The sequence below is a fragment of the Gossypium arboreum genome, chromosome 8 (assembly GCF_025698485.1).
Source record: "Gossypium arboreum isolate Shixiya-1 chromosome 8, ASM2569848v2, whole genome shotgun sequence".
In the NCBI taxonomy this organism is placed as follows: domain Eukaryota; kingdom Viridiplantae; phylum Streptophyta; class Magnoliopsida; order Malvales; family Malvaceae; genus Gossypium; species Gossypium arboreum.
In genome coordinates this window covers 140161539-140183256 of record NC_069077.1, presented here as the reverse complement: position 1 = coordinate 140183256, position 21718 = coordinate 140161539, and the positions used below count along the sequence as shown (strand labels likewise).

At 30.4% G+C, this 21718-nt stretch overlaps 2 long non-coding RNA genes across 2 annotated transcripts; one reads left to right on the top strand and one right to left on the bottom strand.

The window, feature by feature from the left end:
- The first annotated feature begins 4799 nt into the window (after positions 1 to 4799).
- LOC128279394 (uncharacterized) lies at positions 4800 to 5609 on the top strand. Its single transcript, XR_008269504.1, has 2 exons — positions 4800 to 4976; positions 5346 to 5609. It is a non-coding gene; the product is annotated as an uncharacterized LOC128279394 (long non-coding RNA).
- A 5982-nt stretch (positions 5610 to 11591) lies between these two features.
- Positions 11592 to 13777, bottom strand: LOC108468003 (uncharacterized). The gene is made up of 2 exons (XR_008286942.1): positions 13510 to 13777; positions 11592 to 13041 (listed from the first exon to the last, which is right to left on the bottom strand). It is a non-coding gene; the product is annotated as an uncharacterized LOC108468003 (long non-coding RNA).
- Between the last annotated feature and the right edge of the window lie 7941 nt (positions 13778 to 21718).

Sequence of the window (21718 nt, the reverse complement as noted above, 5' to 3'; positions counted from 1 at the left end):
TCCAGGCTTTTGACTTGTTCAAGGCATTGCAACTCTCTTGCCCCCACTTTCAAATCGTATTCACTGCATTGTCAGAGCGATTTGGTTCTGAGGAATCGTCAAACTTTACAACTCCCATTTCAATGAACCTTTCGACCAACTTTTTAAATGTAGTACAGTTTTCAATTGAGTGCCCCGTTATTCCTGCGTGGTATTCGCATTGAGCATTCTCATTATACCATTTCGGGAACGGAGGTTGTACAGGTTCCGAGTAAGACGGAGACACAACATGCACATCAAAGAGATTTTGATACAGCTCCTTATATGACATTAGGATGGGTATAAACCGGAGCCTTTCTGTATTCAGCCTCGAGTTAGATTCCTGCCTCGAAGAGCCTTGATAGCTAGTGGTTACAATCCTCGGTTGGCCTATGTTGAGCGTTTTGGAAGGCATGCTCACAATGTTCACTTCATTTCCGCTGTTTCTCGGGGTTGACCTTTTAGCACTTTCTCCTACATCTATCTTCCCGCTCCTGATTGCATTTTCAATCATCTCACCGGACATCACTATATCTGAAAAGCTCAGAGTAGTGCTTCCCAACATATGGTTAATGAACGGGGCTTTTAGAGTATTGATGAAAAGCATCGTAATTTCTTTCTCTAGAAGAGGTGGCTGGACTTGTGTCGCTACCTCTCTCCATCTTTGGGCATATTGCCTAAGCTCTCACTTTACTTCTTTTCCATATTCTGTAGTGTAACTCTATCGGGCGCCATGTCTGTCACGTGGCCATACTGCTTCATAAAAGCTCGTGTTAAGTCTTTCCATGAATTGATTTTAGCACGACTTAATTTATTGTACCATTTAGTTGCTGACCTGATCAGGCTGTCTTAGAAGCAATAAATTAATAATTGGTCGTTATTAACATATCCTGTCATCCTTCAACAGAACATTGTGATGTGAGCTTCAGGACAACTAGCCCCATTGTACTTTTCAAACTCGGGAGTCTTAAATTTTGACGGGAGTACTAAATCTGGGACCAAACTCAGATCTTTAGCATCAACCCCACGATGGTAATCAGCATTCTCCATCACTCTAAGTTTTTCTTCCAACCACTTGTATCGATCTTTGAGTTGTCTTACCAGTTCAACCTTTGCTTTTTCTATTCCTTCCTTTTCGTCTAGATCAGGAACTTCATGATTGGTTGGACTGTTCCTTGGATTGAAATCTGAGCCCATCGGGTAGTTCATGGGTGCCGAGGTACCGACCTGATATTGTTGTGATCTGATAACAATTGGTACATCTTGCAGACATGTCTGATTGTTTAACGGGGTGAAACCCGAAGGGCATAGAGGCTCCTTATTGTCCTCTCCAGCATTGATCATGGAGTTTTTTCCTTTTCCTAGCCCCTTAGTCAGTAATTGAGATAACTGATTCATCATATCCCTTTGGGAATCTAACATTTGGTCCCTCATGTCTTGCTGGATCTTTGCCAGTTGCTCCTGCATTTGCAGTCGTAACTGGTCTTGCATCTCTTTTTAAAGTTGTTCCAGTCTTTCCAATATTTGATCCATATCTTTTATCCTTTTCCCTGTACCGTGAAGATACCTAGTCGCTTGACTTTTATTGGTTCCCAGGTTAATTGAAAGAATTTTACCTAATTAGGGTTCTTTTAGGGAAAGTCTAATACAAATAATGCAATGCAATGCAAATGCATGAAATGAATGCAAAAGAAAGGAAGGCATTGATTCTGAATTCAATTCCATTAGAACAACTTTTCTAGAAAACAAATTCCTTTACATAAAATGGATTACATATGTGCCATTTCCCTTATATTCCAAGCGAAGACCCCGATCCTTTTCGTATCCGGCTATTATGGTTGAATCTTACAAATTTTCAAAGGGTGTCTCTATTATTTCCTTTCTGCTTGATCCAGGTTGCGACTCGTTGTTCACTTACCCCCGCGATACTCGTCAGCTCCTTTAAGACGTGACGGCTCTCGAATAAACTTTGTCGGCTTGAATCCTTGGGCAGTGAAGTAAAGTCGTGTATTCCCCACGGACTATCAGTCTTTTCTTGTTATTTATTCGGACCATATTCGGAAGGTCTTATTATATTCCACTTTATCAAGGAATCCGTTTCCTTATGACAAGCTATTCTATTTAGCAATCGAATATTAATCAACACCTCCTTTCTATGATGATGTAATGCAATGCAATTATAAACAAAACAAAAACAAAACGCGTTAGTACAGGATAAATAAATAACAAATAAAGCAATTTGGGTGACCACTAGGGGTTCGGAGTGGCTCTACCTAGGGTGGGCTCCTAGGTCTCTCTATATGTGGTTTGGTTAAGGGTACCTGAACCAGCAGATTCCTCGATCTTCACCTATTATAGGCTCAAATGCATCGAGTTCGGTTCAATGAATACAATTCCCTATGGCTGCACGGAGATGAAAATCTCACGAAGACATAGGTACGGATGTATCCCGAAAGCGATCCGCTATCCTGCACGGAGGTGAAAACCTCACGAAGGAATAGTTTCTCACTCCCACTTAAAGGGTGTGACCACAACGGTCATACAATGCAATGTGAGAGGATATATGCATAAAAAAACTCGAAGCGATTAAAGAAAATAGGAATAAAATGAAGAAAACAGTAAGAAAAACGGGTGAAATGCAATGAAAGGATCGTATATTAAAACCAAATTTTTAATTTTCGACAAAAAGACAAAAGTTAATCAACTTGTGGCTTGACTCTCTTAGCAGGTCCCCAGCGGAGTCGCCAAGCTGTCGTAACCATTTTTTTTTGAAAAATACGGGAATCGACTTAGTTTTTGAAAATGAAAATGAATAGAGGAGTTGCCACCAATCCTTTTTTTGACGAGGTATGATCGGGTCACCTCAAATTAATCATTTTAATAGAAGTTAAGATTTACTAAAACGATAATTTTTGGTCTACTAAAACCAGAAAAAGAGTTCGGGGGTCGGTTACGCACGAGGAAGGATTAGCACCCTCGATACGCCCAAAATTGGTACCTAGTTGATTAATTAGTGTCTTGGTGTCAAAAGTTTGAAAACTTGAAAAAAATTTAAAATACGATCCCTATTTGTATTAAAAACTCAAATGTTAAAGACCTTCTCGTCTCAAAGTGATAAAATGTCACATCCAGTAAGTTAGGACACGACATCTCGGACTTTTGGGAATGAGCTTGCCTTTCATTCAAAATTAATGTGTTTTAACTTCTTTTAAAAGAATATTCGATTAATTAGGATGAACAAGGGAAATCGAAACCCAGTAAGTTAGGGTACGTTTCCTCGAATTTTCGAACACCGAATATTGCCTTTATTCGCAAAAAGAATCTTGAAGTAACAAAGTGTTGTACCCGGTAAGTTAGGGCACCACACCTCATATCTCCGAAAATAAGTATTTTAAGACTTGTATTGTGGTTTAAAAGAGTGTATTTTAAAGATAATAGGTGAAAATGTAGGAATAATCTTGATATAAATAATAATATCAAATAAAGTAATAAGCAAGTGAAAATATTAAGTACAATAATATATGATATATATAGAAATAATAATAATACTATATAAAGAATATATACACATGTATAAAATAGATAAGAAAGTATGATATAAAAATATATATATATTTTATATGATGTTAAAAGATGTATGCATAGTATATATGCATAGTATATATTAGGAATAATAATAATAGTAAAATAATGCTACGTAGATATAGTAATACATAATATAGTTATAAAATAAAATATATATATATATATAGACGTAACATATAGGAAAACACAATATTATAAGGGTGTATATACTATACACATATATTAAATAATAATAATGTTAGAAAACAATTAAAGATCTTAAGTAAAAATATATACATATATATTAAAAATAAACATACGGTAATATTAAAAGTATATACATAACATATATACATAATATATATTTAGATATTAAAACATATATGTAATATATAAAACAGAATATATATATAGTATTTAAAAGAAGAAATATACATAATATATATACACATGTATAAGAATATAGACATAATATAGTATAAACACATTTATACATAACATGGAACATAACACATATATAATAAAAGAATACCTAGGTGACATACAAATGTATTAATAAGAATTATAATACTAAAACTATTAATAACATATATTTGTAAGCATTAAATAAAAGTAAGATAAAATATAACAGTTAATATAACATTAAAATCATGTATAATAACATTAATAATAATAAAGTAAAAAGAAGTAAATAGGATATACTAATGGTATTAAAAATAAGATAGTAGATAAAGAAAATGAATATAATAATACAATAATAAATAGTGGTATAATAATAAAAATGATGATAATGATAATATAAGTAATAAAGAACCCAAAATAATAGAGAAGGGACTAATTTAAACGTGAAACAGAAAATCTGGGCCAAATTTGAAAAATAAGAAAGGGAAAAGGATCAATTTGAACGCGCGTAAATAAGCGGAGGGGCTAAATGGGAGAATACCCCAAGTTCTTACACGCTGCGCTTCAGTGGCCAAGCCATGGACCAAATCGAAATATAAATAAAAGTAATGGGGCAAATTAAAAAAACAAAACGAGACACATACATAGGAGCAGAAAACGTGGGAGGACCGAAAGGACAATTTCCCCGTTTCTCAAAAACGCGCGGATCCCCCATATACGGGTCGGGTCGTGCGGATCAGGGGCCCTATACGGCACCGTTTCAGTGCTGGTGCCTTTGGTGCAAAACGGCACCGTTTGCACTGTTATTTGATCTAAAATTTCATTTTTTTTATCTTTTCTTTTCTTCTGAAAAAAAAATAGAAAGAGCAGCCCCTTTTCCCCATTTCTTTCTCTGCTAGGGTTTCAAAACCCTCCCACGCTGCCGTCATCAGGGTTTCTTGAAACCACCGGGGCTTCCACCGTCGACGAGGGTCAAGACCGCAAGGATCCAGGTGAGTTTTTTCTTTTATACTTTTATTTGAAAACTGTTTATAATGAAAACAACGAGATAAAAAATGAACAAAATGAATAGGAGAAAGGAGATTAAAATCAACCTTTTTATCTTCTGTTGTTTTGCTTTTTGATTTTCAATGTTTGGGTCTAACAATATTTTTCTTATTTGAAAACAGAACCACAATCAAAGGAAGAAATGAGAGAAAAAAATCATCCCCCTTTTCACTGTTTTTTGCTTGGTTCCCCCCATTTACATTGAAAATGAATGGCTCTTTATAGCCGATTATGCAAAGTCCCATTGCTTTTTGTTACTGTTTGCCGTGTTTCTGCTTCTGTTGCTGTTTCTGCTCCTTATTTTTGTTTTGCAGGTGATGGGATGATGAGACGAAGGCAGTGCAAGTGGAGGCAAGCGTCGGTGGTGGGTTTGGGCTTCTATTTTGGGCCCAAAATTGGGCTTGTACAATCATTTATTACCTTATAACTTGGTTAATGCTTCAATTACTATCAATATTAATCATAACTACTTGCTATTGCATAATGTTGACAAAATATATAAATGTTGAGGGTTAAATTTGACATTGTACTTAATTTTCTTCTACTTTTCTGATTTAAAATTAAAGTCCTTTTGATAATACTATTAATTTATTTATGTTAAATCCAATATGTATTGAGAATTAAACTTTTATATTTAAATCATGCTTACTAAAATGCCATATATTTAAATCTGATTGAAGTTCATTAATAGTGTTATCAATTAGACTTTAATTTTCAATTTAGAAGAGTAATTAAAGAGACTAAATTTTAAATTTCGAAAGACTATAGGTAAGGACTGAGTGTTAATTAAGCCAAAATTTTCGTATTAGAAATTAGACATAATGATAATGTCAACTTAGCCTTTATATTTTGTTTTTTTTTTTAGCTAAATTTGGCCACTAACCTTTTAAAAAGTGTCAAATCACTTTTCTTTAATGAAAATACTAACTAAACAATATTTTTTTAATAAAATTGGCGTGACAGTTCACGAGACATACCGACATGACACTATTTATCTTATATATCAGATCAACATATAATGAAAAAATATAAAAATTCAAAATTCAAAAAGAAATAAGAAATAAGAAAAGTTCATAAAAATTCAAAAATATTAGCATGAAGTATATGTTAATTGCCATATAGACTGCTATGTTTAAAAAATGTAACATTTTAGTTAATATTTTCATTAAAAAATCAATCTAACTCTTTTTCAAAAGGTTGATAGTCAAATTTGAATCCTTTTAAGATGTTGAGAGTCAAATTTAACTAAAAATGTAAACATTAAAAGTAACATTTAACAAGCATATTATGGAATATGGATGAAATTAGTGATAGTTATTTCAAGGATGGTAGGCTTGGAAGACAGGATGGGTCAAAGTCTTTGAAAGTTGAGTGATTCACAAGGATTTGATTACGAGGAATTTAAGGCTTTGAATGTGGGTTTAGATGTTATGAAGAATTTTGTAGAGGTCTTTTTATATAGATCCAATTTATAAAATAAGTCGAGAGAATTGTTTCTTAAAGCAAGTTGGAACAAACGTTGAGCATTTACAAACCCTTTCCTGGAAATTGCTCCAAAGTGGTCAAAAAGTTATGAGAGAGGGTCTATACTACGAGTGCCAATTAATTCAAGATTAGATTCTACTAGTGCCAAATTTCCAAAGAAAGAAAGAAGAGTGAACAGATTGCCTTTTAAGTCTTAATTATATCCCATAATTCATTATCCATACTTTATATTTTGTTACGTTTAGAAAACAAGGCATCTCTCGTAAGATACCAAACACATGCATGAGGCAAACTCAATTGTGGCATGACCAGAAAATAATAATAACCAAATTGACAAACAATCTAAACCTCAAAATTTAAATTTAACAAGGATGTGATGGGATATAGATGGAATTAATGATAATTATTTCCAGGATGGTGGACTTGGAAGATTAGATGGATGAAAGTCTCCGAAAGTTGAGTGACTCATGGGGATTTGATTACGAGGAATTCAAGGCTTTGAATGTGGATTTAGATGTTTTGAAATTAGTGGTGGTTACATATGTTTTTGAAAGCAACTTTTGAATTATGTTTGGGTACTATTACATTCTAAAATGTTTTGTAGAGTTTTTTTTTATACACCGACTTATAAAATAAGTACTTAAAAGCGGTTTGGAACCAACGTTAAGCATTTCCAAACTCTTTCATGAAAATTGCTCCACTCCAAAGTGGTCAAAAAGTTATGAGAGAGGGTCTACTACTAGTGCCAATTAATTCAAGATTAGATTCTACTAGTGCTATTAGTTGGATTTGCAACAACAATGCCCATCTATGTTATGGAAAATTACGAATGTTGAATGAAAGTTGATCAATTTCAATCGATGCTCTTCAGCATCTGAGAATTTTAATAAGATATGATACATATAATAAAATTTGAGGTTTTATATATGTTGATGGCATGAGTGGAAACAGCTTATTGATCGGATATCCACTTTCTTCAAAAATAGTTTGAGTTAGAATTATAGTTATACCAAAACAAACAAACAAAACATTGCAAAAGACAAAGATAGATCCACTCTTGCCCTGCCTATTGGAAAATTTGATTTCAAGTCTCTCTCCCATTCACAGAAGTCGCAACAAATAGGCTCAACTCTTACTTTTTGTTTCATATATTGTATTATTAATGAGAAGACCTTGACTTTCATATTTTCTTCACTTCCCATTTCATTGTTTACTTATAAAAATTTCAGAAGAAATTAAAAGGAGGTCTTCGATATTGATGGAAATCTGCTTCGAAAGTGGCTCTAATTTGAGTTGTTTTCTTGATATTCTTTTATGGCTCCTATACCTCTTCTGCTATTTGGTATTATTGGACTTTAGAATACTCAGAAAGCCTAAAAATTATGTTTTTCCGTGTGTTTGGGAAGCAAGGTATGAAATCGATATGGGCTGGCACATGGGCGTGTGCCCAGCCAGTGTGGCTCCTGAAATTTGCTCATTTTCTCCGATTTTTTCTCGTTTTTCGCTTCTTCTGCTCCCAAATTCTCACCTAAGTATATGAAAATGAATTCAAAAGATTAGTAGCATCAAATTCACCAATTTTCATAAATAATCATCCAAAAATACATTAAGAATGAGATTAAAATATGTTAGACTAGTGGTGAATCTAGAGGGAGCTAGCATGGGCCCCTGCCCCCCTAAAATAAAAAATTGCTATTTAGGCCCTTTAAATTTTTTCAAAATTTTAAATTAATAAAATTAAAATTACACTTTGACCCCCTAAAATTATAAAAATTCAATTTAATCTTTTAAAATTATAAATATATAGACTATAAAAAATTAAAATTTCATTCGACCCCCTATAAAATTGTTCTGGCTTCGATCCTGTGTTAGACATTATATCATTTATCAACTTCCCATTTCATTGTTTACTTTTATTAATAATAAGTTATTATAGTTTCATTGAATTGATAGTTTTCCATAATTACATTTCAAATGAGACTTCCATTGATTAAAAAAAAATCATATTGGCAATACTATTATACTAAGATCACCAAAATAACGTATTGGAAATCAAAACCATTAAAACCAAATTAAATCTAGAGTTAACTCATTCACTGGCCTAATCGCATAATATTTGTATCAATGCCCAACAATCCTAGTTTTTTTTTTTTCCATGTTTATCAAAAAAATAAAATCTTGAGTGAGCCATCATCTTTTACTCATTTAAAATATAATAAAAAACAAGGTGAACACATCATTTTAAAGTTTTATTTGCTCCACTAAAATCTATCCCATTTTAGACTTTAGTAGCACTTTACAATGTTTTTGCTTTTTTGAAAAAGAAAGAAAGAAAGAAGAGTGAACACATTGTTTTCAAGTCAACCAAGTCTTAATTATATCCCAATTTCATTGTTAATCAAACTATTCTCTGAGATAAAGAATGCATAAAAGTACAATTGTGGATTTGAAATTTAATGATTCAAGCAAGTTGAAATAAAGGTGGAAAGTTCCCAACTATTTTCTTGAAATTCCTCTAAAGTGTTAAGAAAGTTAAGAATACAATATTCTTTGGCCTCCCATTTGGAAATTTCACCAAAAATCATGTTATTAAAGAGTAGGCTAAAGTGCAAATTTACCATCATACTATAGGTGAATATTGAAATTTTCCAGTATACTTTTTTTTTTTCTATTTGCCTTTATATTTTGAAATATGAATAAACTTGTCATTAAATTCTTATGTGATTGAATTTGACTATTAAATTTGAATTTTACTAAATTTTTCCAGCAACTTTGATTTTTTAATTAAATTTTACCACTTAATACCAGTTTTGATGGTTTGAAAACATAATTTAATAAAAAATTCTTTCAAATATTTTTAATAGTTAATAATAATTTAACTTATAAATATTAAAATTTAATAAATTAAGTTAGAATTTCTATTTAATAAAAACTTGAAAAATAAAATGAACATATCCTAAAAGAAAAAAAATAAGTTAAAGTAATAGTTGAGAGTTAACGTAATAGTTACTTAACAATTTATGTTTATGCACTACTTATAAAATTTAAGTGTTGATGGTTTTACATTAACAATAAGAATTGAAAGTTAAAATTTCGGAAAATGAATTACTTTTTGAAAAGTTAATATTTTCTCAGCGTTTGAATAAATTTGTGTAAAATATTTTGTTTTGTTTGGCAGATTTATTGAAAATATTTAATAAAATTTGCTTCCAATGAAACAAGCAAACAATTGAGATTTTATTATCTTTTCATTGTTTAATTGAGTTTATTTCATAAAACTTATTTATATTTTAATTAATCATGTTTTAGTTTTAATTAATCTATAAATTTATGTTTAATTAAGTTGAAAGTGATAAATATTTATATTATTTGGTTGAGTAAGTTGAAAATGATTTAATTTGATAAAATTGAAGTAAGGACCAATTTGTAAAATTTGTAAATTTTTGAATTATAAGTGTTTGAGTAGTGAAATATGAAACACTGAAGTAGTAACTAAATTATATGATTATGAAATATGAAAATTTAGAAAGTTGAGCATAAAATAGTAAATTTTGAAACTATAGGGGCTAAATTGTAAAGATTTCAAAACTTGAGTTTTAGGACTAATTTACATTATTTGAGAAACTACAATTTTGAAAATAGAATATGAAAGTTTAACTGTTCAAAAATCAAGGACTAATTTTTTTAAAAATTTGACAATTTTAGTTGTAAGGGCTAAATTATAAAACTTCAAAATTTTAGAAAAGGGGTTGTTTCGCAAAACTATAAAAAATGAGGTTTAGGACTGAACTATAGAACAATGAAATCTTTTTTTCAGGAATTAAATTGTAGAATAGTAAAAATTTAGATTTCAAGGACTAAATCATAAAAAAAAATATAAAATTAGAATATAAGGGACTATTTTCTTTGACATTGAAGAGAGCTTTCCCTTTGTTGCTCTTAAAGTTTACCCTTTTTGTTTCTTCGACAGTGAAGACAATGAACAAAGCCTTATCAGTTTAGAAAATGTCTTACGGTAAAAAATTTTGGTAAGACATTTAGCTTTAAAAAGCCTTGATTTTACCTTTTTTTTTTTTGAGAATGATTTTCTTTGGTATTTCATTTAACACCAAACAAACACCGTAAAACAATGAAAATATTTTATGGTAAATATTTTACATGCAAATAAATGGACGCTAAGTGTTTATGGTTTTACATTAAGAATAAGAATTGGAAGTTGAATAACAACAAATCAATTGTTTTATTAAATTATTCCAATCTTATAATTTACAGTTACTTGCATTGATTAAAAAAATCATATTTAAACTCCTTTATAACAACTAAAATTTGACATTGGAATTCATACAACAAGAATTTGATAGTTACAGTAATTTTGTTTAACAGTTTAAGTTTATGTACTACTTAAAACATAACCACACAACACCCATATATATACAAATTTAGAAATTATAATGAACACGAACACACTCATATCATTTGCTAATTTAACCATATCACATACTGACACGTATTAATAGATGTCACATTTTGAGTCTTATTTAAGTCAAAGAGACCCCCACGGAAAGTTTAATTAGAATTTTTCAGTCAAATGAACTTAAGTGAAAATTTTTGAAAAATGGGTCCACATGATCGTGTGGCCCACATGGCCTACCTGAACAGCCCATGTGCCCCACACAATCGGCCATGCACCCGTGTGGTGCACACTACCGACCACACGCCCATGTGGTGCACACGGCCTGACGCATGGTCGTGTAACGCAAAGCAGTTTCGAAAACAACATCTATTTTTGAGGTTTTTTTCCCGAGAGTCAAGTTTTCGAGTTAGAATCAGACAATTCATGAAAGTTTTGATAAACCACTCAATAGTTCACTCCAAACCCTACATACGACACCAAAACGAATCAATTAATAAACACAAATTAACCCAAATTCCACCCCTTTTCTTAAAAGAAAACATTCCCTAAATACACACACAGGCACTTACTTCACAAGAACAATGTCAGAACAATGACCTTCGACAGTAACTAATTCATTGAATACAGTGAAACATGTTAGCATTAATAGGACACAAAACCATCATTGGAATTTCATATCATTATATAGCCATTATCAAATCGATGTCAAACGATTTATGAGCATGAACCATCATTCATTTGAGTGTCAATCATTAATCTTGATATCATTCAATACAACAAAAAATAGTACGTAGCATAAATCAATAACATTCTATTAGTATAAATCTCCGGTAAGGAAAATCTTGAACACATGAAAGGAATTCGAACAAAAGAAGAAATAGGACAAGGCTCCAAGGCGTGTATCAAGCCACTATCTTTAAGGTTATATTCGCCCCCACCTATCTTCGGTGAGCAAATGAGTTCCAACCAAATTAACTTCGAGGATACAATGAAGTCAATGACTAGTTGAGTTTTGCACTGACGAGAATAGATTCCTACTTAAACCATCCGTTACACACCACAAGTTCCCCAAAACCTGTCTACCAAACTCCAACGAATGCGAGCAAGGCTCGATGTGGTAAAAAGCACCATATATCATAAATGCAGAAAATCTGCCAAATAACATATAATGCAATAAAATTGTCAATCCCCTCAGTACTCCAAGTGAAGTGCACTGACTACAAATAAATATGGACTTAATATGTCATCAGTACTCCACAAAACTCCTCCGTCAACCACAATAATTACCCACCCCGATGCACATACAATATGTCACACAATCTCATACATAGCCATAATTCAATATTTTCACATTTAATTGGCATGTTCAGCACACCCTCAATTATCAAATACTTTCAAGGTATGGAATCAATAATCCAACTTTCATATTACCATTAAGATGGTATCATTCACCAATCACAATTTCATGTACATTCACAACTTTTTTGTGTACATGTATAGTAGTTTTACGAACGTTTCATAGTAATTCACTTTGTACTAATATATCATGCATAAGCCTTATTTTCATTAAAAAAACATGCTATACATAAAATCAATCATACATCAAATTAACCAAACATTCACGATAATGTCAATCATTCAATCAACCTAGCAACTTTGCTACCATGCCAAATAGTTAAGGCTCGAAACATACCTAATTCGGCCACTCACAAATTAAATTACTTAGCTATTAAGCCAAGCCTAATCAGAAAGCTAAAGCACCAATTAAATCATAATAATTATCATTAACAATCAAGTTATCGAGTTTAAGACACACACCTTATTTTACAGTCTTTCGCAACACACTTTTTTTTTTTTGGTATACTTTCGCAACACACTTGTAAATCTCTAATAAGCTTTAAAATTAACCTAAATTAAAAATCAGTATTAAACTCAATCAGTATGCTTCTTAAACAGCCCCCAAACAGCCACTTATGGGTTTAATCCAACTATTACAAATACATCAATTTTCAGAATCCAAACTAGTTAGATTTCTTACACTAATTTGAGGCAAATTGTACGCGCAAACGTCTTTCGGCTTTACTGCTGATTTGGGGTATTAAAGTCGCCACCTAACACATTTAATTATTGAAAAGTCAGTAGCTAATCTATGATTAAAAATTTCTTATTTTATCAATTATCAACTTTTCCAAATATCTAAACTAAAATTGTTCACTAGTTTATAATTATCCATACTTATGCTTCCCAAATTGTCAGATCTAAAGTATCGATCGATCAAGATTGATTTTCCCTAATTTACACATGTTTCAACGCTGATCAGGAGGGGTTCAAGAACCCAAGATAATGCTGGAAAAAGATGGGAAAGAAATAAAGAAAAACATCTCCCTTTCTTGCTCATAGACACGCGCACCTCCACCCGTGATGGCGGAATTGGGGCTAATTTAAAACCACTTCCAAGATCAATTAAAAAGATGGAAATACTCATTAAATCTTTAAAAATCTCTCAAATTCCAGATTTGGAAGTTTGGGTTTTTAACTTACAAGATTCATCAAGAAATTAAAGAAAATAAAGAACTTACACAAGCTAGGTGAAACGAGCAGCAATGGAGTTCTTTTGGGGCATCAATGGAGGCTGATCTTGAGTACTAAAATTTTCAGATTTTGGTGCAAAAACCCATTGCAAAAATAAGATAAATTGATGGTGAATCTTGGTAGCTTGAGCAACAGCACACAAGGTAAGAAAGAAAGAAAATTGAAGAGAAAAGAGGAAAGGAAGAGGGTGAATGATTAGGGTAGGGAAAATTGACTTAGGCTGAAAATTACAAGAAAAAGTTGTATTTATAGGTAAGGTTCAAGGGTATAGCTGGCACACACATTAATAAAATAAGAATTGAGAAAAGATTTGTACTTGTGAACTTAATTTAATTTTCATGTTTTTCCATTTATCAATTAACCACTAGACTATTTTCTTATTTTTGAAATATTTTTCCAATATTTATTTTAAAAACAAGGTGTATCACATACTAGGGTTTGAGGTAAATTTTGTAAAATAATAAAATTGTGCAATAAAAAGGATTTGAAATTGGGTTTTAAGTAACTATTTATTAATACTTATCTAACAAACTAATACCTCACTTATTTTTTAAAAAATGCACAGATAATCTAAAAAATTAGGGCATGACCGCTCTCTCCCTCTCTCTCAATTCACAAACCTGATTCTACTAACCCCCAATTTTTGGGGTGTTACAATAAACACTGGACCTATTGGCCAAAATGGTATTTATTTATTCTTAGGTTTTGGATTTGATTCACAGGTTCACTAGTAGTGTAATTTATGTGGAAGTGCGAGTTACAAAATAAAAAAAATAATAATATAAACATAGCCAATATAAACATTTTATTTATATCTTTTCTTTTTTATCGTAAGATACATATCCAATTGGCAAATTTAAGTAAGCATTAACAAGTTATATCAACCTAAGCAGATGCAGTATTTCCCTTGAGGGCCTGAAGCACAAGTTGCACTAAGGAATTTCTCATGCAAAATCTTTTTACATGCAGCAATACATTGATCGAGAGTGCATGGATTGAGCTGGATCCCGAATACACCTTCTGCAAGACTCGGACTCAAAACTAGCACCCCCATTGCCATTGCCATAAATTACATTACTTAAGATATTAAATTACGATAGAAGGGATATTCTGATTAAGGAAAGACTTGGTACTTAAGAGATCCTTGTGATCCACCTCTCTTTCTTGGGAATTGAACTTTGTGTGATTTTTTAATACAATAATTTACACGCTTCCAACCCTATTGTAACAACAGAATCTGTCCTCTAAACGAATTTCCATGTAAATCAACGGAAATGATTTGACTGAGATTTCCAAATGATGCTGGAATTGACCCCTAAAACCACATTTGGAAAGGTCCAACAACTCAAGGTCACTACTCCGGTTTGTGTTAGGGAGATAACCTGTGAGAATTTTATGCTCACTTAAATCTAAAACTTTGAGGTTTGGAAGCTGAGAAACTTGAGTTGGAAATTCCCCGTGTAATTGAGAATATGAGAGACTGAAATGTTCAAGTGATGAAGACAAGTTTAGAAAGGAAGTAAGTGCAACATCAGACATATCTACACCATTAAGTGCAAGGTTTCTTAATTCGGTCAAGTTTGTTGCAAGCAAGTGAAAACGTTGGCCATCAAATCTTGAGATTAAGTCAAAGAGCCCATTAAAAGAGAGATCAAGATGGGTTAAACTCACTGACTGGCTAAAAAACTTCGATGAAATGGTGCCATTGAAATCATTATCAGCAAGGTCGAATCGTTGGAGTCCATTAACGTGAACAAGTTGCTAGTGTTCTCTAGTCTAGAAGAGAGCCTCTAAGGTTGTTGGAACTCAAGTCAAGCCATTGGAGGTTTTTGAAGTTGAAAGAGGCTGTTGTTTGCAAAGAGAGAACCAATAACGCAACTCTGACTAAGATCGACGCCGATTACATGACCAGTCACGTTGTTGCATTTCACTCTCTCCCATGAACAACAATCAATTCTTTTGTTCATATAATTTGTTTGAAATATAATGATTAAATATTAGTTATAAATATTTTTGTGGAAAGAAAAGAAATAGAATAAAGACAATATTTCACTATTTTTGAAATATTGATGGTTAAATTGACATTTTAATAAGGTTGAGGGTTAAATTTAACTCAAAAGAAAAATAAGGACCAAATTGATAAAAATAAAAATTTTGAAGGCTAAATTTGATATTATACCTAATTTCCTTTACTTGTCTTATTTAAAATTAAAGTCCTTTTAATAATACTATTAATTTATTTATGTTAAATTTAATATGTGTTATAAATTAAAATTTTATTTGAAATCAGGTTTTTAATACTAAAATACCACATATTCAAATGTGACAAAAGTTCATTAATAGTGTTATTAATTAGACTTTGATTTTCAAATAAAGAGACTAAATTTTAAAATTGAAAGAATATAGGTAGGGATCAAGGGTTAATTAAACCAAAATTTTCAGATTAGAAATTAGACATAATGATAAATTTAGCTCTTAACATTTACATTTTTTTTCCAACTTGATCCTTATTTTTTTAATTAAATTTAACCATTGACGTTTCAAAAAAGTGTCAAAATCACTTTTCTTTAATGAAATTACTGACTAAACAATAATTTTTCTAATAAAGTTAGCATGACAATCCACATACAGTTTATGTCGGCATGGCATTATTTATCTTATATGTCATATCAACATATAATTTTAAAAATAAAGATAAAAATTCTAAATTCTAAAATAATTATAAAAGTTCATAAACTTTCAAAAATATTAGCAGGAAAAGTATACATGAATTGACATGATGACTGCTATGTTTAAAAATGTAACATTTTAGTCCGTATCTTCATTAAAAAAATCAATCTGACTCTTTTTCAAAAGGTTGAGGTTCAATTTGATTCCTATTAAAATGTTGAGAGATAAATTTAACTCCAAAAAAAAATAATTACACTAAAACCTGAAAATACAAATTTAGAAAGTATGATGAAGACAAATGCACTCTTATGATCTGTGAATTAATTTGAAGTCAGATTTTACTATTGTTATTAGTTGGATTTGCAGCAAGAATCCTCATTTATGCAGCGAAAAAGTTTTCTTAGGATAAATAAGTATGGTGAGGTGATTAAAATTATTGATTTTATGCATAAATTTAAAGATGTTGTTTTTATTATATCGTCTTCAAAATTATTGGGCAATCAATTTTATATCAGTATTCAAAATTATGAATGTTAAAGGAAAGTAGTATATATAGTTGTAATAGGCTAATTTTGACCTGGGCCCTAAAAAAATAATAACCGAAGCTAAAGGATGCAATCAGTCGAAAATAGTCAAAAAGAGCCAAATTGAAAGATAATCATTAAATTGTGGCCAAATCAAAAAAATGGAGAAAGCCAAGGAGTTATCAAAATTTGTTGACTTGGTAAAAGGCTAAAAATAGGAATATATTATTTTTATTTTATTTTATTTTATTATTAAATTATTTAGGCTATTTTTAGTAAATTTCATGTATCTAAATAGGGGTATTTTAATCTTTGAAAGGAATGGATTACTTGGGTATTCTTACTTCAATTTGAAAGTGGATTATTCTCTTTTTTCCTATTTCCATTGGAATAAAATTATCTTCTTGGGAATTTTGTCCATTTCATTTCAATTTTTTTATTTTTTCTAAATTCGTCCAATTACTTTTAGCCCTTCCGTTTTTTTTTTATTTTACGATTAAGTTTTCATTATTCTTAATTTTGGCCCTAAAATTTGTTTTGACTGCATTTTGGTCTTCCTTGAAGCTGTGCTTTTTGAAGGGTGGGGATTATTTCTCTTTTGGTTCCTCCTTGTTATTCGCACGTTCAAATTTGTCCATTTCCTTTTATTTATTTTTTATTTGCCCCGAAATTTTGCTTTAAGGTTCGATTTAATCCTTTTTTTATTTTCGCTATTTTATTATCAAACTAACTAATTTAATATATTATTGTTATTATTATTATTATGTTTCTATTTATATTTATTTTTTGATTCTAATATTATTATTATTTATCTAATTTTTATTTATCAATTTATATTTCTACTATTATTATATTTCTATTTATTATTTTTCTATTTCTATTTCTATTTATATACTAATATTATTTTCATTATTATTTTTCTTATATATGTTTTTTGCTCTTGTTATTAACATTTTATTTATTTATATCGTGTTGTTATTCATTTATTTATGTCCTCTTATATGATTTTAAAACTTTATTATTATTATATTATATTTTTCCTTTTGTATTTATTTATTCACTTTATTTTCATTTTTTTACAAATTTCTATTTTATTTATTTATTTCAGATTTTTACATAATATCTATTTCCAACTCTTATACAAATTATTTATTTTAAATATATTTATTGTTTATTTTAAACTTTTCTTCATGTGATTTATTTTACTTTTTATATATGTATATACATTACTTATTTTAGATTTTGTCATATATTATTTTTTTTAAAATATCATTTTGTATATTATTAATTTTCAGATTCTTTTCTCACATTATTATTTTGAAATCATTTATTATCGTTTTCAAATTGTTTTTACACTCTATTTCGATTTGCTTTATTTTTAATTTGTTATACATGTCTTTTAATTCATTTGTTTTTGATTATTGATTTTAGTTTCTTAAATAATGTATATGAAGTGTTTATTGTCATTTTGTGTTCTATAAGCTATTTATCTATATTTTCATATTGCCTTTTTTTTTCATCAATGTTTTCTATGCATTGTTTTAATATTGCATCAATTTTCCCCTAAATCTAAGAACTTTTAAAAAAAATAATAAAACAATACTTGGTATTTTGAATCTTCGAGAGGATTGTGCCCTAACTTACTGGGTTCCAATTTTCCTCGTTGGATCTAGATAACCGGATACCCTTCTTCAATCCAAACAAATAAGTTTCAAATAACAGCTTATTTTTGGGAATTCAAGATGTTGTGTCCTAACTTATTGGATATGACACTTAGTTTTCTCGAGGTAAGGATTTCTAAAAATAAAGGCAATATTCTGTATTTGAAATTTTGAGAGATTGGGCCCTAACTTACTGGGTTCCGATTTTTTTTCATTTCACCTAAATAACTGAATATTCTTTTTAAACTTAAATGCATGAGTTTTTAAAAGAAAAACTTAATTTCAAGGGTTTGAAATGTTGTATCCTAACTCACTGGGTATGATATTTTATTTCTTCGAGATAGGAGGGTCTTAGCATTCAATTTAATTTATTGAGGTGTTCTTTTTAAATAAAAGGACTGTATTTTTAAAATCATTCAAATTTTTGACATTAGGACATTAATTAATTGATTAGATACCAATTTTGGGTGTTGCGAGGGTGTTAATCCTTCCTCGTTTGTAACCGACCCCCGAACCTGTTTTCTCAAATTTTATAGGCCAAAATTGATATTTAAAAAAAAATGTTTTATTAGGAGATCTGATCACACCTAAACAAAAAGGATTGGTGGCGACTCCATACCTTATTTTAAAGTCAATCCCCGTTTTTTCAAATTTAAAAAATGGTTTTGACAATAGTATTTCCCTTTACCTTCCAATGAACAATCCAATAATTTAAGTTACATAGTGGATGATGAATTTATCATATTTATGATTAATGGACCAGAATAACGTATAACCAAAATCAAATTGTCTTTTCATACGTAAAAAGGAAAAACCATAATTAGCTTCTTTTTTCTTTTTTTTTGTTAGAAGGGTGAAGGTGGAGGCAACAATGGTAGTGGTGAGGAAGTAGAAGAGGAAGGTAAATTTTGAGTATCTGATGAGTCACTAAAGTAACTAAAATTATGACAAAGGCAAGTGCACCTATTGAATAGTAGTATAGCTATGTTGAGTCGGGAATATCATATCCACGAAGACTAAAAGTACTAGTAATTACTATATTTTTATTATCTAGTTGATAAATTGAGGAATTGTTTTTAATCTAAAATTAACTAAACTAATTACTAAGGACGCAACAGAGAGCGAATTGGGAAAATATTTGAAGAAAACCAATTAGATAAACAATACCCAGGAAAGAATCCACCTAGACTTCACTTATTATTCTGGATTAAACGATTTATTCACTTGTGCCTTGATCCGTAGAAATCCCTAAATTATGTTAATATCTCTTTCGAGAGTAAGAACAACTGACTTTAGGTTGATTAATTGAAATCTCTTTCTAATTAAAACTCCTATTGTCGCTTTAACTCGATTTATGGATTCCCCTATTAGATTTGACTCTAATCCAGTAGATTTATGTTATCCTATTTGGTAAACATATTAATTTACATGATTCTTGTGTTTAATTTGGCTTATTTCTGAATTAATCCCTGCTTAATTGGTGTTTTTATAATTTAATCATGTCAGGGATGCAATTTGTCAAAAACGAGCAAAAAGGGGCCAAATTGAAAGACAAATCATTGAGTTGGGGCCAAATCATAAAGATGGGAAAGCCAAGGATTTAACATCAATTTTGACTTTGTAAAAAGCTAAAAATAGAAGATATTATTTTCTTTTATTTTATTATTTATTTTTTACATGCAACTCCACTCAACTATACCAGATCTACTCTTAAACAGGAACTTTGGCTCCACTGAAATAAGCACATCACACTTGAATTAATATCCTGAAAATATTAAAGCAAGAAATAAGCAATCATAATTGAGAACAAGAATCAAGTATTTATCATGTAATTTAGAAAATCAAATAACAAGATCCATCATAGGTTCCATCCTCCCTAGGTATCTAGGGAATTTAGTTCATAATTTGGGAGGGAAACATCTCAAAATTAGAATAACAACAAGACATAAAAAACCCAATAAAACTTCGAAGGAAATTTGAATGGAGATCTTCGATCTTGAAGTAGATCTGCTTTTGAGTTGATTCCGACAGCGTTCTTCGAGTAATTTCTTCTTTCCTCTCTTTGTGCTCCCTTTAGTCCTCTTCTCATATGTATTTATAAACTTTAGAATGCTCAGAAATGCTAAAAATTGGGTTTTTCAGCGTACAAGAGAAGCAGGGTTCGAAATCAACACGGGCTGGCACATGGGCGTGTGGCCAGCTCGTGTGGTTCCTGAAAATAGCTCTTTTTATCTGATTTTGGCCCGTTTTTCACTCCTTTCACTTCCCTATACTTTCCTAAGTATAAAAACATAAATTTAAAGGATTAGGAGCATCAAATTCACTAATTCACATAATAAATTATCCAAAAACATGCCAAGTGTCGAAACCACTTTTTTTTTTGTTTTGAAAACTATCGAATTTTATTTTGAAAACGAAAGTGGGAGTCGCCACCAATCCTTTTTTGAGGTGTGATCGGGTCACCTTGTGATTGATCGTTTTAATGATTTACTAAAACAACAATTTTGGTCTACGAAATTCGAGAAAACGGATTCGGCAGTCGGTTACGTACAAGGAAAGATTAGCACTCTCGTAACACCCAAAATTGGTACCTAATTGATTAATTAATGTCTTGACGTCGAGAGTTGAAAACTTGAGAAAAATTTAAAATACGATCCTTTTTTTATTTATGTTGATTTTAAAAAAGAAAATGCTTGAATAAATCGAAATGAATGTTAAAGACCTTCTCGTCTCAAAGTAGCAAAATGTCATATCCCGTAAGTTAGGACACAACACCTTGAACTTTTGAGAAGAAGCTTGTCTTTATTTTATTTATTTTTGAAATCTTACGTGTTTTAATTTAGAAGGATATTCGGTTATTTAGATCCAACGAGAAAAATTGAAACCCCGTGAGTTAGGGCACGACCTTCTCGAGTTTCTAAACACAGGATATTGCCTTCATTTTTATTTCCTTTTTATGTATCAAGTAAAAATTAATGTGACACGAACTGATTATAATAATGGTAATGATCATGACATAATTAATATTTATTTAGGAATAATGAAGAATTATAGTAATGCAAATAAGAGTATTATTTTATAGAATTAATAATAAAATAAATAAAATAATTTAGAATAAAAAATGAAAGGAAATATGAATAATATCAAATTGAATATTTAGGAAGTTAAATAATAATAAATAAATAGACAAAAAATAACTTTAAGTTTAAATAAATAAAAATAGATAAAACAAGTAGATAATATTAATTTTAAACATTTAAAAAGTAAAAGAATAATAAATGAATAAATAAAACAAATATACGTAACATTAAATTCAAATAATTAAAATGTAGATGAACAAA